Source organism: Rattus norvegicus, chromosome 4, assembly GCF_036323735.1.
Source record: "Rattus norvegicus strain BN/NHsdMcwi chromosome 4, GRCr8, whole genome shotgun sequence".
In the NCBI taxonomy this organism is placed as follows: Eukaryota; Metazoa; Chordata; class Mammalia; order Rodentia; family Muridae; genus Rattus; species Rattus norvegicus.
Window position 1 is genome coordinate 92134772 of NC_086022.1, and position 16870 is coordinate 92151641.

Below are 16870 nucleotides of genomic sequence, written 5' to 3' on the forward strand. Positions count from 1 at the left end.
TTCTAATTCCATCCATTTGCCTGAAAATTTTATGAAGTCATTGTTTTTATTAGCTGAGTAATACTCCATTGTGTAAATATACCACGTTTTCTGTATCCATTCCTCTTTTGAAAGGCATGTGGACTCTTTCAGGCTTCTGGCTATTATAAATAAGGCTCAGGTTCATAGCTCTTATTTCTAAAAGCTGTGTGTGACTCCTGTTTCTTCCTCCTGCACCAGGCATACACATGGTGTGTTTTGTTTTTAACTTACCTTTTGTTTCTCTTTTCATTAATATACAAATTCTCTGGTTTTGCTGGTTCCAGGGTGGTCTCCAGTCAATTTACTTCACTAAATTTTTTCCCTCTATTTTTCTTGATCATTCAGAAACATTAACATCTTGCTCATTTTCTTGAAAGATTACATTTGACTATTTCTCAGTAGTCTGTTTAAAAATAAAACCTGACCTCCTGAGACTATCAAACCCTTAAAACATATTTCTAAGAGACCAATGGTATTCACCACTGTAAAAGCTAAAATTCCATCAGAATACATCGAAAACCTGTAACCAGTAGCTGAGCTTTGCTCTAACCTAGCCATCTCTAATCCCCAGCACTGTATTTGTACAACAGCTTGTTTTGTTCTGTTAACTCAAAACCCCACTCTGAGACTGGAGCACAGTATTTGGGAACACCAAAGTCTACGTTCCTAGACCATAGTCATTCATATTTGTCTCCAGAATAATCTCTAATTTCTTTTGAAGTAAAAATTGCATTTTCCTGTTGACACATTCATAGTGAGGAAAGGAGAGCATTTCCTTACTGCCAGGAAAGCCAGTGACATATGCATGAGAATTTTCTTCTGATGTAAGGATACAGTGGTTAGGTGATGCTCCTGAGCTGCTCACTGAGCCTTACTGTCCCTTTAAGTCTTCAATAAAAGGAAAGTGATTAGGGATAGAGAAAGTATTCATTCATCTCCGCAGGGACTAAGAGCCACTCTTGCTTGTCTGCCATCCATTGTATAAAGGTCCAGCAGAAAGAATAGGTGACTTCTCATACAAGTTTTATATTAAGAGGGATGGCAAAATGTCACCTGAGGCAAAAGATGAAGTGAATGTGAGAATGGCTTCCTGAAGAAATAATTGTGTTGATTTTCTTTACCCACTGCTTCTTGGTTCCCAAAAGGTTTATGTTTAAAAAATGATTTTACGAATTAACTTATATTCCCTATAAATGTTCATGAAGCATTATATTTATGAATCTGAAAGTCTCTTTCATTTAGTTGTAGGCACATGAACTTAGAGACATATTCCTGAAAATTAATGACTGGTCTCTGAACAACTGATTAGGCAAGTCAGTCATTCAGGTACAACAGGAGTAAAGCCTTACATGTGTAGAAACACATGATCCATGAAATTATTTCCTTACAACTTGTCAGCAGACTTAAAGCTTCAGAAAAATACTATTGTTTTCAAGGACAAATCATGTGATCTATTCTAAAAGCTGTACTTGTCTGTTGGGTTACAATGACAAAGAACCTTCAGCACCTTACACCAAAAGTCAGATGCACAAGAGTTATAATCTTACCCAGTAAAATTTTCTTTGAATGGGGTAGATATTTATCATGTGATCAATACCCAACATTCTTTCTTCTACCTCTTACATTCTGTTGGTGAGACTTCCTAAATATCTCATTTCCAGAGTTTATTCAGTTTGGGTTTTCTTCATTGATTTTATCTCCACGTTTGGCTCTTGAAGAGTTTTATTTACTTCCTTCTATTGCTAGTGTTTTCATAGATTTCTTTATAAGGATCTCTTTTATCTTCATACCAGCTGTTTCAAGGTCTTTGTCTTCTGCTTCAGCTCTGCTCCAATACTCAAGGCTTACTGTGGTAGGGTTGCTGGTCTCTTGAAGAGATGTATTGTTCTGGTTCTGTTTACACTAGTATGTAAGCATCTAGGTTGTGGAGGATTTTAATGCTAAGTCTGATATCTGGTCTTGTTTGTTGAATAGGTGGTTTTTTTAATGTTTTTTGTTGCTTTTTCTGGTTCTTAGGAGAGCAGTATGTCACCTGGGAGGACATTTTTCTTGGCTCCTCATAGATGTGATCACTGGGGGTCTGAACAAAATGTGTTTCTAGTTATTAGGGTTTGATGCCTAGGAATGGGGATGGTTTGGGTGAGGGTTCACAGGCTGATTCATGAGAATCTAGGGAAGAGAGCAATGAGTTGGGGTGAGAGTCAGGGTTTAAGCATGAAGAAAAGGAGGTAGAGTGATGACTCAAAGCTTGTTGATGACCTTGGCTGGCTGACCTGCTTCTCTATCACATGCAGCCATTTGGGTTCCCAGAGAATGCCTGCTGGCATTGGAGGCATTGGAGGTTGGAACAAAGGATTGAGTAGGGAAAAATGTTAGAGAAGAAGATATCCATGATCTGCAGGAGATGGGAGAAGAGAGGTGTGGAGACCATAGAAGGTGGTCAGCTACAGATATGGGGATGAGACTGGAGAATTGGATTTAGAAAAGAGAAAGAATAGATAAAGATCTGCATGTTATTATATCCGCTTCTCTGGCCAGAATGATCTGTGAGTTCCCAGAGAATGCCCACTGGAGCTGGGGACCAGAATAACATAATTAGAAGGGAAAAGGAGGTCTGGAGGAAAAGATCTTTGTGATCCTCTGGAAAAGGAGACAGTAGAAGGTGAGTCTATGGCAGGTGGTCGGCTACAGAACTTGGAATGAGTCTGGGCATTGAATTTGGAGGTGGGGATAGAGAAGAGAAGACCTATAGTTAGCCTACCCTTTTTTTCTGGGTTGTGGGGCTTGGAGCATTCCCAAGGAATGTTTGCTGGTGCTTGAGGCTGGGACAACAGGATGCATAAGGAAGAAGGTTGGAGAAGGTCTGAGTGGTCTGTTGGTGAGGTAAGCAAGGGAAGAGGAAGCTTCAGTAGTTGGTCTGCTCTAGAGCTGGAGAGAAGACTGGAGAAGTGGACTTGGAAGAGACAAAGAAGAGGTAAAACTCCACAGGTAGGCTACCTGCTTCCCTGACTGGAGTCCTGCTGTAACTATTTTAAGACAGATGATCACTGTTGACAATATTTATCTCAGAATCATTATTGTACCTGTCAGAGTAATTTATTGTGACATTGTTGTTCCAGCAGCACATTTACTCATTTACCTCCCACAACTTTATCATTAAACACATTTTTCTTCTGAAAATATCTCGAGAGATTTTAAGTGACAAATAAATGTCTTAAATGTGTGAACAAAAATGACTTTCTTATTCCTAAATAACATGCTTTGTTTGCTACAGAAATAGATCATTTGCACCAACTAAGACATGGAGGTTTAATGCATTGCTTCTCCTGAATAATGTGCTTTAAAATATTCTCATGTTGTCCCCTAAATCATCTATTAAATTTCAATCTTCATGATATAAATGTAAAGTCTCCTTCTATCCCTCACTGCACAATGTACATCTTTGCTTAATGAGAAACTCACCTATTGAATTTTACTTCTTAAACCTAGCAAGCTACATTATTCTGCATGAACTTTAATGTTGAAGATAAAAGGAAATAGTTATATTACTCACAGTTTAGCAACTCCTACTCTCTTAACTGAGTCACCTATTTTAATTTCAAATTAAGCAAGTAAGCATTAACCTATTAGCATTGTAATTAGCACAACCCTACAGTTACTGCTTTACTCAACCTCAGTCCCTCTGCGTATGTACCATAAGTAAACATAAGCAAATATGCAGAATTAAATGCCAATTTTTTACTAAATACTTGCAGAGTATAAAATGTATTGTGTCAAGTTGGAAGAAAACTTTATCCAGAATTTGAGAAATGACATTTTTATTTGTCTAAATATTTTATTATATGTATGCTTGTATATATACCACACGATCTAGAGGAAATACTTATAATTTCAGAAAGATTATTAGTTTCTCCTGATATTTTTGCAGTTTGACACCCTATCAATTGACTATTAAACAGATTTACACATTTTTATGTTTAGTTTCTGACATTTGACAATGGTTAGCCCTATATTAGAAAATGTGTAATACTGACATTTCTGAGCATTTTACGTGTTGTCAAAAATAAGTGACTGAAATATTCAGAGATTAGGTTTAGTGTGATGTCTTTAAATACATTCACAAACATCATGGCACATGTGAGTTTCCAGGATTTCCATTTAAATGTTTAAATGTATTTAGATATTTGTTTGTTTGGTTGAAACATTTGCCGAACATCTATAGTGTGCTGGGTCCTGAGCTTCGAAGCTCAGCCAACCACAAACCAGTTTACCATATACATAAGATTCAGCCATGATCACAATATGTGTTTAAAATTAAAATTGTACCATCAAAAATATGTACAGGGTGATCATTTCAGACCATGGTATATTTTAAAATAATTTGTGATCAAATTTCAGCATATTGATTTCAGGAATTATGCCATATCTTGGTTCAGAGAATGAGAAATGATATTGATATATTCCCAGAGGAAGGGAATGCTAGAAGTGTGAGGTGAGAGTGAGTGGGGGGAGTCCCCTCTTAGAGGCAAAGGGGAAGGGTAGGGGCTATGGGGGTTCACGGAGTGGGGAGGAGGAAAGGGGGCAACATTTGAAATGTAATAGATAAAACTTCTCAAGCTCTCAATTCTTTTATTTCCATCAAAGCAAACAGGATATTTTGATTAACTTATGGGTCATTGGTAACTTGATTATACATACTGGTCTTTAAAAATATTCTCTAAAATAAAAGAACATTATTAGTATCAGGCACACAAGAGCTTGTTGTGTTATGTGTACTTCTGTACCTATGCACTTTGATTCGTTTAAAGGGACACCAATATATTCCTCATGGTTAGTTGCATTAAATATTTAAGAATCACTTTAAATATGTAAAATTAAGTATGTGTAAAATGAGATTAGATGACATAAAATTTCTACGAAACTAAATAATCTATGACAATTTTACATTTAGCATTGTTAAAATACATTAAATGCTACCAAATCAGAAAAGCATTGGCAGAGTTGGACTGTGGTAATCATTTTTCATGGTAGTGGATAAGAAGCAGCACTGAATAAGCACCCAAGGAGTGGCAGTCTCCTGCACTTGTGTATTTAGTTCTTATGTGTTACATTTTGGAAACAAATTTTAAAATATGTAGCAAAATACATGCCACATTGTTTGTACATTGTTTTCTTACAATAAATATCTAGATTATTTGTTCTACACTAGAAACTTCTAGAAGTTGGAGGTAGTCAATCACAGCAACTATCATTCTAGTTATATCTCACTTAATAAGCATAAGGACTTTAAATGGCAGGTCCCTTATCTTTACGGAACAGATGAGAACATTGGATTTACAAACAATAAACCGTCTCCTAATCCCACAGACCACATGCTTATCCCTGAGTTGTTCATACATCAGGAAGATGGCCCTTATCATCGCATCATTCCCTGAACAGATACAGTGACAGCTACAAAAGGGAATTTGGTATCGTTCCTCCATCTTATATATGAGGATCATTATATTAGAAGAACCAGAAGAAGAAAAATTAACTGTTTGATCAATACTAATTTCTTTTTTTTTATTAACTTGAGTATTTCTTATATACATTTCGAGTGTTATTCCCTTTCCCGGTATCCGGGCAAACATCCCCCTCCCCCCTCCCCTTCCTTATGGGTGTTCCCCTCCCAACCCTCCCCCCACTGCCGCCCTGCCCCCACCAGTCTAGTTCACTGGGGGTTCAGTCTTAGCAGGACCCAGGGCTTCCCCTTCCACTGGTGCTCTTACTAGGATATTCATTGCTACCTATGAGGTCAGAGTCCAGGGTCAGTTCATGTATAGTCTTTAGTTAGTGGCTTAGTCCCTGGAAGCTCTGGTTGCTTGGCATTGTTGTACATATGGGGTCTCGAGCCCCTTCAAGCTCTCCCAGTTCTTTCTCTGATTCCTTCAACGGGGGTTCTATTCTCAGTTCAGTGGTTTGCTGCTGGTATTCGCCTCTGTATTTGCTGTATTCTGGCTGTGTCTCTCAGGAGCGATCTACATCCGGCTCCTGTCAGTCTGCGCTTCTTTGCTTCATCCATCTTGTCTAATTGGGTGGCTGTATATGTATGGGCCACATGTGGGGCAGGCTCTGAATGGGTGTTCCTTCAGTCTCTGTTTTAATCTTTGCCTCTCTCTTCCCTGCCAAGGGTATTCTTGTTCCCCTTTTAAAGAAGGAGTGAAGCATTCACGTTTTGATCATCCGTCTTGAGTTTCATTTGTTCTAGGCATCTAGGGTAATTCAAGCATTTGGGCTAATAGCCACTTATCAATGAGTGCATACCATGTATGTCTTTCTGTGATTGGGTTAGCTCACTCAGGATGATATTTTCCAGTCCCAACCACTTGCCTATGAATTTCATAAAGTCATTGTTTTTGATAGCTGAGTAATATTCCATTGTGTAGATGTACCACATTTTCTGTATCCATTCCTCTGTTGAAGGGCATCTAGGTTCTTTCCAGCTTCTGGCTATTATAAATAAGGCTGGAAAAAATTTCCTGAACAAAACACCATTGCCTTATGCTCTAAGATCAAGAATCGACAAATGGGATCTCATAAAACTGCAAAGCTTCTGTAAGGCAAAGGACACTGTGGTTAGGACAAAACGGCAACCAACAGATTGGGAAAAGATCTTTACCAATCCTACAACAGATAGAAGCCTTATATCCAAAATATACAAAGAACTCAAGAAGTTAGACCGCAGGGAAACAAATAACCCTATTAAAAAATGGAGCTCAGAGCTAAACAAAGAATTCACAGCTGAGGAATGCCGAATGGCTGAGAAACACCTAAAGAAATGTTCAACATCTTTAGTCATAAGGGAAATGCAAATCAAAACAACCCTGAGATTTCTGATCAATACTAATTTCTAAATTCTCAACTAACAATCTATGGCAAAGTCAAAAAGACACTAGACAGCTTTGATAATGTTGTCATTGCAGTATGAGATTCTAGATTGACTCCTGGAGAGTCTAGGTTAGTTTGAATTTCAGTTTCTGATGTCACCTCTCACACTGAGTTATCATACTGAGATTGTTCAAATATAAATTTTCATCTGAAAGATTAACTTGATGCAATGGAGACTAAGATACATTTTTACTATTAACTATATCTTCTCTTGAAGGCTGGAATAAGCAAGGCTAAACTACCATGTTGAGTTCTGATGTCACTAATAAGCAAATAGAAAATTTCTTTAAAAACATTGTATTATGATACCTATAGGTTTGTTACAAGAAGGTAGTACCTAACTCATTTCTCTTAATGCATAGCTGTTTGCAATTGTGTGGGTCAGAAGGCATTTATTGACAACTCTTTAGCAAGCGTACTTTTTAATTAAAACCAGCAAGATTTCTGCCCACAAGCCTGCTTGTCTTAGATATGAAGAGAGCCACTTTTATCAACCCTGAGTACTTCTGAAAGCAATATGTTTGCACAGTAGAGTATTTGTTAATCCTTGTGCACTAAAACAGATCTGATGTGTTGCTTTGGTGTGCTTCTGTGCTACCATATGTCACATTTTTATGTTCCACAAATATGTTCAGCATCACAAATAAAACCAGGGTGGCTCCTCTCAGCTACCCTGGTATACACTTAAAATTCTCCTACTGGGATCATTGTCAGTACGAGCACTTTAATAGGCAGAAATAATGAGAGCATTAAACTATACTTTTGCTTATTATGTGTACAAATAAATAGGATACATAATTTTACATTTCTAAGAAAACCTTGGGTGTTTCAAGACTGTTGACATTTGGTATTTTGGGTCCACAACCTAATACCCAAGTATTGATGAACAAACAAGTTTTCAATTGTTTTGGCTTTGCTTATTTTGCACAGAATAAAAGAAAATGGAAGCATGCCCTTAGCATGACTTTCAGTCTTAAACTCTTCTTCAAGGAGGGATGATAAAAATTTACTTTTACAAAAATCACTCTGCACCTGAATGACTTGGTAAAGAATTCCTTACATTATAGAAGTCTTTTATCCAGACAATAAAAGCAACAGTGAAAGAAATGCTTCTGTTTTGTAAAATAGAATGTGGATTTTTTTAAAGTAGAAATTTTTTTCAGTTACATTCCTTTTATAAATCTCATAAAACATGAAGAGCATTGGAAATGTGGATTAAGTATTCTCTTTCTAACTTTTCATAGATTCTCCTGCTTGAAACATTCTGTACATGGTTCATAAGCATTGTTAGAAGTCCAACAATGATGTAAGAAATATTTTTCATAAATGTAATTGAAGATGTATTATAAAAAATCCACTCTCAGTCTAACTCTGCAGAGCAAAGTAGAATTTTATGCTTGGGTACTGAGAAAGAGTGACACAGGGGAAAGACTTTCAGCAAATATTGCTGATAAAATTTTCTTCTGGATGCTTCTAAATTGTTTGAGTCTTATTACTGTACCATTGCATTTAGAAAGAATTTCCAGGATGAAAAGTAGGTATATTATAGAGACTCTAACTTTTAGTGAACTTCTCCAGTAGATGTTTAACTAGAGAGATTTCTGGATGTTAATTTTACTATACACATAATTATAATATTTTTCCTCTTTTCAAGAATTACTATTGTGGAAGCTAAAGGTATTTTACAATGAAAAAAATTACTGGAAGCAGAGTCTTTCAGAAAACAGTCTCCAAAATAAATTTATTTTTGTTGAATTGATATGAAAGTAATTATTAAAAGGTGGCAAAACACACACACACACACACACACACACACACACACACACATATATATATATATATATATATGAAACCATTTTCACTCTGTGTATTTTCTCTAAGCAATAATATTTTCTCTAAGCAGTTGTATTCCTCAGGAAAAAGTGGAAAAGTCTGGTTAGTTTTGGAAGTTACCACTAGGGACATTCACTATGACCTTGTGGGAAGAGGCTAGGAATTCTGTTCAGAACCTATGTACACAAAACAACTCCTAGCACTTGGAATGTTCATAGCACAAAGACAGGGAAAGGCAAGGAAACTCTTTTTCTTACACTTAAATCGCTACCTGACAGAACACACAACCCAATAACCTCTGATCCAATTAAGATATAATTGCCCACCTAAACACACAAAGCCCTGTACACATCCATCCCTAAAGAACATTCATAACAACCTGTAAACACACAGCGTGGAATCTTAGCGCCAGCCTCCATGTTGTGCCGCCACGGCTTCTCTCTCCCATTCTCCTCTTCTTTTCCATTCCTGTCTCCTCCTCTTCCTTTAAACTTTTCTCCTGCCAATCCTACCTTCTCATCCAATGACAGACCTCATTCTATCTTGTACCTGCCTCACCTGTGACATCATCCCACATTATTCCATAGGCAAACTCTGAACAGATTTTTTTTTTGCTAAAATGCATCACAAAACTCTATTCCTATTTTCAATAAAATCTTTGCCCCTATTTTAAACCACCTGAGCCTGGTTTTCCTTTTTCCATTTCTCTCAGCATGTTTGTCTTCCAAAATAATACAAGTATATACCTTCAGTACTGTTTGTTTCATTCTAGGTCTTCCTTAGCCTGCATATACAAATTTTCCAAATCCTTACTGCAAACCTGTTCCAAAGAATAGGATTCACATAAATAGACTGCTTTCAACTATCTTAATTTCTATGTTTTATTTCCAGTACTCCAATTGAGTACTGGAGCCATTGACATTGGACAAGAGCTCTACTACTGAGCCACATAGCCAGCTCCTGGTATTAGTTATGCTTACATCACTGAAATCACCATATATGACAGAATCAAGAAATTGTTAGAAGATTTATTTAGGATAGTAGTTTCTGAGATTTCATTCCACCATGGCAAGGAGGGTATGGAATACATGGGTGCAGGTTAGGCTGTTCATGTCATGTAAACCAGGTAGCAGAATGCATCCATAAACCAGGGGCTTGGGCAAACCCTCAAACCCTCCGTGTAATGTCTATTTCTGCCATTAGTTCTCCCTCCTATAGGCTGTAACGCAGTGGTTTTCAGCCTTTCTTCCTCATGATGTGGTGACCCCCAATCAGGAAATTATTTTGGTTACTACATAACAGTAATTTTGCTATGGTTATGAATTGTAATGTGAATACTTTTAGGGACAGAGGTAGTCCAAAGGGGTCTCAACTTATGCATTAAGAACCACTTATCTACAGCCTCCAAAGAAGAAAAGGTGCTTAAAACACAAGTCCAATGTAATCATTAAAATTGGTAGGTACAGGGGAAATAAGTTTTTAGATGAAATTTACATAGGTTTCTGCCTACTTCATTAGATTTTTAAAATCACATACAATTGTAACATCAAAGACATAGACATAAATCGAATAATGGGCCTGAATCTGTTTTTTCAAAAACTCAATACCATATATAGAAATCATTATAAATTCTAATTTTCTATTGCTGCTCACTTAAAATTTTCTTTATTACTTTCCTATAGAGAAGTTTCTTGCATGAAAATATGACAAACATGAGTATTATATTTATAAAATGTCAAATCCCTAGGTATTGTTCTGGCTGACATGGATACTGCATGACAAAAACATGCATACATATATTCAGGAAACACTCATATACATAAGCAAATAATCCTAAATCAATAAAGCAATCTGGCCATGGCGTCATGTGCTTTTGATCCCAGCATTAACAAGGCAAAGGCAGGTGAGTCTCTGTGAGGTAGAGCATAGCATGGTCTTCATAGTGAATTTCTGGTGAGGTAGAACATAGCATGGTCTACGTAGGGAGTTTCTGGTGAGATAGAGGATAGCATGCTCTACATAGTGAGTTTCTGATCTCTGTGAGGTAGAGTATAGCATGGTCTTCAGAGTGAGTTTCTGGTGAGGTAGAGCAGAGCATGGTCTTCATAGGGAGTTTCTGGTGAGCCAGAACTACGTAGTGTGATTTTGGGTTAAAACAACAATAATAAAAATAAAAATAAAATCAGTTCTCTCTTAAATCTACTTTTTCCCTTCCTTTAGTACACAGATTTGTTAAAAAGAAATTTTACATGATTAAATCTCTCTTACCTAGCTCAATTAATTCAGTAAATACTTAGTGATCATTTATCATGGCAAGGTAATGTGTCAACTAGAAAGAGAGAAATACTTCTGTCCACATAACTTTTATTTATTATTCACTCTTTTTATTTATAGTGTGTATCAGAGTGTGCTGTACATAAATACACATGTGAATGTGAACATTCGTCTATACACATAGAGAGCAGGGGAGAATGTTAGATGCCTACTTCTCAACTCAAGATGCCTTCCTTACACCCTTGAGACAGGCTTTCCTATTATAGCTGGAGTGAAGACAGCACAATCAAGCTCAAGGAATCTTCCCAGTCTTTCTCACCAGAGTGCATGGATTAAATATTCCTGCAGTAAAACTCAGTTCCTCAGGTGGGTGCTGGAGATTTGAACTCAAGTCCTCTTGGTTATGTAACAAGTAATCTTGCACAGTGAGCTATCTCTTCATAAAAGGTTATACCATTCTAAAAATAATAGAAACATAAACAAATATGAAGATGAGGAATTAAACTTTATCTCATCTGTATTTGTATTAACATATAAATATTGATAAATATTGCTATAACACGTTAATATATGAGTATATACATACAGCTCTAATATTTTATGTTGTCAACAGATAAATATCATTTTGATTTTCATTTTGAGGATTTATTTATTTATATTTACAATTAATTATAGATAGTTCACACTTCAAAAGGAGGTTACATTCATACATTGAAATTTTATAGATTTTTTTTTAAAGTGTGCATTGAATACACCTAGCCCTGAATCACTAGCCCCTGAAAGAATCAACATTCTTGATGTCTGAAGTCTGGATTTCACTTACAGAATAATGTTTTTTCCACAGTGGCAAGTAGAAACATCACAGAACAAATCCATACACATCAAAGGCTATGTTTTAGTTTTTATATATATTTGCATGAAATGCATACAGATACTTAAGAAGATGATTTTCTATTGACTCATACTTGTTGAATTTCTAGTGTATTATTTAATCTGTATTACAGGTTTCCATGAATTCTTTATGCCTGAAAACCTTCCAGAGAAAGCAAAAGCCTCTCCCAACACCTGCAAAATTTCTTACCATTTTCAAGACTTCATAACTTTTCATATCCTCAGTAATAAGATAAAATTATAAAACTCATTAGAATGATCTCTGACATTCTTTAATTTGTCATTAATTCTACTCTAAGACACTTCTCAGAAAAGTATTAATTAGCGTCTGCAACTACAGCAACCAATGTTAGTTAATTTTCATGAAAACTTATTCCACTGAACAAATGACAACTTATAGAGAGACATTACATAGACCTGTACCAGAACATAATCTCTAGGATAATTTATGGATTACTCCATTTTTAGTGTGCAGCCACGTGAACCAAAAGTTGTGTTGTGTACTGCTGCTTGAAACGTGTTCAGCTTCAGTAACAGGACTCAGAGCTGATGTAAAGACATCTTTACATTCTCTTAGACTCTAATGTTTGGTAGCACATACTAATTTTATTAACTTTTCACAATAAGTAATCCAATTATAAAATTTAATTTATCATATGTTTATTTGCATTTAAATTACAGTTATCACAATATTACACTAGACAGTTACTTTATGAAAATGACTGTTGTATCAGATAGGCTTCTATTGTTGTGATGAAGACCAAATTCAAAGAAATTTGGGGAGGACAGGGTTTACTTGATTTACGTAAATCTATATAATCTACCATTGAATGAAACCAAGAATCAAGTGAGACAGGCACCTGAAGCTGAAATCCTGGAGGAACACTGTTTACTGGCTTCCTCTCTATGACTCTCTAAACTTCCTTCTTATACATCCTCAGGACCACCTGTCAAGATATGGCCCTGCCCACCATGAGTTAGGCCTCTAAATGTCAATCACTAATCAGGAAAATGCTCCCACAGATTTGTTGATGGAGACATTTTCTTAATTGAAGCTTCTTCATAATCATTCTATTTTGTGTCAAACAAACCCAGAACGAACAAGCATCCATGGGTAGCATCACAAGAGCTGAAGAAATCCTTTCCACATTTCACCTATAAAATACTTAATAAAATTGGTAACAGCAATTCAACATTTTTCCATGGTTAGTTCACATCAAATACTTGCAATTGTCAGGTAGTGGGAACTGTCTTGGTCTCTTCAGGGACACTCTATTAATCCCAGTAAAGCAGCTACATGAAAGAAATGTGAAGACAGTGCTCTAATGTGGTGACTTTGCATTTAGTTACTACATGGAGAAAATAAACAGCCACTTAAAGCAATTAATATTGGCAGTGAAAATGTCCCATATGCATAAAACTACTGTTTCCAAAATTGATCATGTTTGAAGAAAATTTCCTTCAGGGCAGATACCACTGGTGAAGCACCTTAAATCTACATGCCACATGTAAACATGATGTTAATTCACAAAGGGCTGGGAACAGAATATAAAAGAACAGAAAGAAACCAGTATTTTAATTGTATTTCTTTGTGTCAGGATTAAGGCATATATATACCAGATGCTTTTCTGTACTCAACACTTTGGCCTTAAAATAATGTAAGACAATTTGCATTTAAAATAATATATGAAGAATAAATGCAATTGTGTCTAAATTCAACTACTATGTGTCTTTGACAAGGGATAGTTAGAAAGGTGTTCCCTCTTCACAGCATCAAACTCTTTTTTGCCACATGTAAGCTAAAGAGCTGCTACTTTGAACCTTCCAGAGAATTCTAGTCTCACTCTGGTAAATTTCAATACATTCCCCTATTTAACCCACCTGCCCTCCCAGCCCATTGAATTCTTTGAAGTCTGACTTCCCTCTGTTCCACAGGCTGTGACACCCAGTGTACACAAAGGTCAAACACTGGGGTTTCTACTGCTTTTGCCTAGAACCATGTTCTTGTAGACACCTTTGGTACTTCCCATTTTAGAGCTGTGTGATCTAAATATCATTTCAAATGCTCATCTAAAACCTTGTCCTTGTTTCATAGCTCTCCTTCCCAGTTTGACATCACTAACATGAATCACATGTGATTTATTAATACCCTCCAACTGAATATAAACTCAAACACAGAAAGTATAGCATACTTTGATTTATTCCTATATTTGAAAGAGTAGCTGATCACAGGAAAGAATTTGGTAAATGTCCTTATAAACAAGGGAATGCCAATGTCACTTTGTGAGAGTGGCAACAGTTGTATTAGTTTTAATTCCCATACAAGACAAAAACAAACAAACAAAATGAAAATAGAAACAAAACACTGCTCCCATGGGATCATAAAGGGAAAAATTAGCTTTTTTTCCAAAAGGAAATTGACTTCAGGACATTAACAGTAATTTAACGTGCCTGTCAAATAAAATCAAAGCCCCGTTAGTAAATGCTCCTTTTGTATTTGGTTACTACATAAAGAGGATAAACAGCCACGGCTTAAAGCAATTAATCCTGGCAGTGATAAAATGGTCGATGTGCCTAAAACTAACATAGAAACATGTTAAACTACTGTTACCGATTTTATTAAATACACTTGAACTATGGTAAGGGTTCTTTAGCTTCTTCTAATGCTACTCATGGATGCTTGTTAGTTCTGTGTTGGTTCGACACAAAATAGAGTGATCTAAGAGGAGCGGTTCTTACCCTTACATAGCACATGGAGAGTGATGTCTGAATAGGCACATTACATTGCTTCAATGCATCCATTGTAATAAATATCTTTTCACCGTAACACATATGTTGGCCTTGGTGCAGGGAGTATCTCCCTCTTTCTTATTGCAAGCTGTGCATCACCCCAAACTCTATCTATAGGATAAATGCATAATGCATTTGTTTAAAATTTAGAGTGAAACATAATTTCATGAAAAATAATTAAATGGTGCTCCTATGAGCTTTACAAATTTGTCATAGGAAGAAATGATTTGCCTACATAATCTGAAGTACAAATGAAGAGGTATTATGCAAGGGCTTCTTATCCAAATTTGACCCTGGTGAAAAATATTGACTGTGATGTAAAATAACATACAGGACTCGCTAAAATCTCCATTTGCTTGTGATGAACATGAAGGCTGCATGTGTAACATTAAAATTTTCAAAAAATAAAGCTGAAAACTGTGTGAAATATTATATGAGTGTCTTTAACAATAGGGATAAGAAGGATATGCTGTTGTTTACACAACATTTCCCAGGAATTATGGATTCAGAAATCTCCCTAATGTTTTTAATTAAGGTAAGACTAAAAAGCATAGTAGTTTACCAGATGAGCAAAGTGGGGAACAAGGATCTCCTGACTCCACGCACACATGAAATAAGAAGAGATAGGTGGTTGGGACAGAATGACATAACTATGAATTAACATGGAAACTATAGTTCTTGTTGGTATCCATGAAAAATAAAAAGACATGGTTTTTATTTATAAGAGCAAGATTGTTCCTGATAGAGAGAATCCTGATTTATATTTATTCAGAGGTTGTAGGAACATCTAGTTAGATTTACAAGATAATCAAGAATAAGCCCTCTTGTGTTGTCTCCTTAAAAGTCATACATTAATTTAAAACTGTACCTTCACGTGTAACCCTGATATAAACAACTTGAAGAGAGGAGAGGTTTATTATGATTCAAAAAGTTGTAAGTTTTTGTCCAAAAGTAGGAATCCTTTGGTTTTTGAGTCTCTGCCCTGGGTATCTAGACGCAATGGAAGACCTGTCACAGAACAGACTACTCACATCATAGGAAGGAACAAAGAAGGAAAGGAAAGAATGGGTGATTGAAGTAGGAAAGAAAAAAATGTGAGGAAAAGAGTTGTCCAATGCCCTTTAAGGACATATCTAAAGACCTTCCATTTGGATCCACCTCCTAAAATTTCTACCATACCCTGTAGTACCCTCTGGAACTAGGCATTTAATGTACAGATTTTCAGATGTATTCCTCTGACCCAGAGACCAGTTCTCTGTTAGTGTCCTTGACCCTTTTATAAACAACTGTATAGGAAGAGAGGGGAGAGATTACACTACTTGGCAACCTCACAAACCTTGTTCTAGAAGGAATGTTTGTTTTCCTCACACTCTAAAACCTAATATTTTCACCTTCAACCTAATTTTCCAGTAATAGTAAAGAGATCTGTGAGGAAGAAATTTGGATTGGATAAGGTCATGAAGGTAGAGTAGATGTGAATGAGATTCATGACTTATAAGTGTTCTGAGATAGTGGCTCTGGACCCACAAGTATACACAAGTTATAAATATGTTTTGCATCTTTATGAATCAAAAAAGTTATAAAATGATTGCCAGGAGAAGGTTGCATGCAATGTGGTACTTAATTGAAATATCAGCAAGACATTAAGGCAGTTTTAGACTCTCTGAGAAGCTACATATCTGTGAACAATGTAAAAACATAACATGTTCTTATGCCAGACACAAAGATATTCCCAGTGACCCCACTGTTTTCAGTAAGAAACCAGAAGGTATATTACCACAGCAACCTCTCCCTCAACATTTTATTAGTATTTTCATTGAGATTTTATTCATTTATTTGCTCCAATAATTAGATATAACAAACTTCTCCTGATGCTAACAGCACTAAATATTTATTTCGTTGCTCAAGGGACTGTGGATCCATGATAGTTACATGGAGTTGCACTGGAATTTGATGGGTTTGATTCCTGAATATGGAATGGGTTCTATATGTCTCCTCATTTTCTTGGGCTCTATAGGACTTAATTTTAGTGTCTACAACAAGAAAGATCATAATCTTTGAAAGAAAACAGCTGTTATAAAAACCTTCAGCCACGCCTGATTCAGTGTAAAGTTCAATATACCCTAAGCAGGGA

At 36.1% G+C, this 16870-nt stretch overlaps 1 protein-coding gene and 1 long non-coding RNA gene across 6 annotated transcripts in view; one reads left to right on the forward strand and one right to left on the reverse strand.

Moving 5' to 3' along the window:
• The window catches only part of Ccser1 (coiled-coil serine-rich protein 1), a 1236544-nt gene that overhangs the window by 650876 nt on the left and 568798 nt on the right, over positions 1 to 16870 (forward strand). The window lies entirely within an intron of this gene.
• The window catches only part of LOC120102492 (uncharacterized), a 115570-nt gene continuing 109843 nt past the window's right edge, over positions 11144 to 16870 (reverse strand). For both annotated transcript variants that reach the window (XR_005504165.2, XR_010065809.1), the window contains one exon: positions 11144 to 11513. This is a non-coding gene — a long non-coding RNA (uncharacterized LOC120102492). The remainder of the gene's footprint in view (positions 11514 to 16870) is intronic.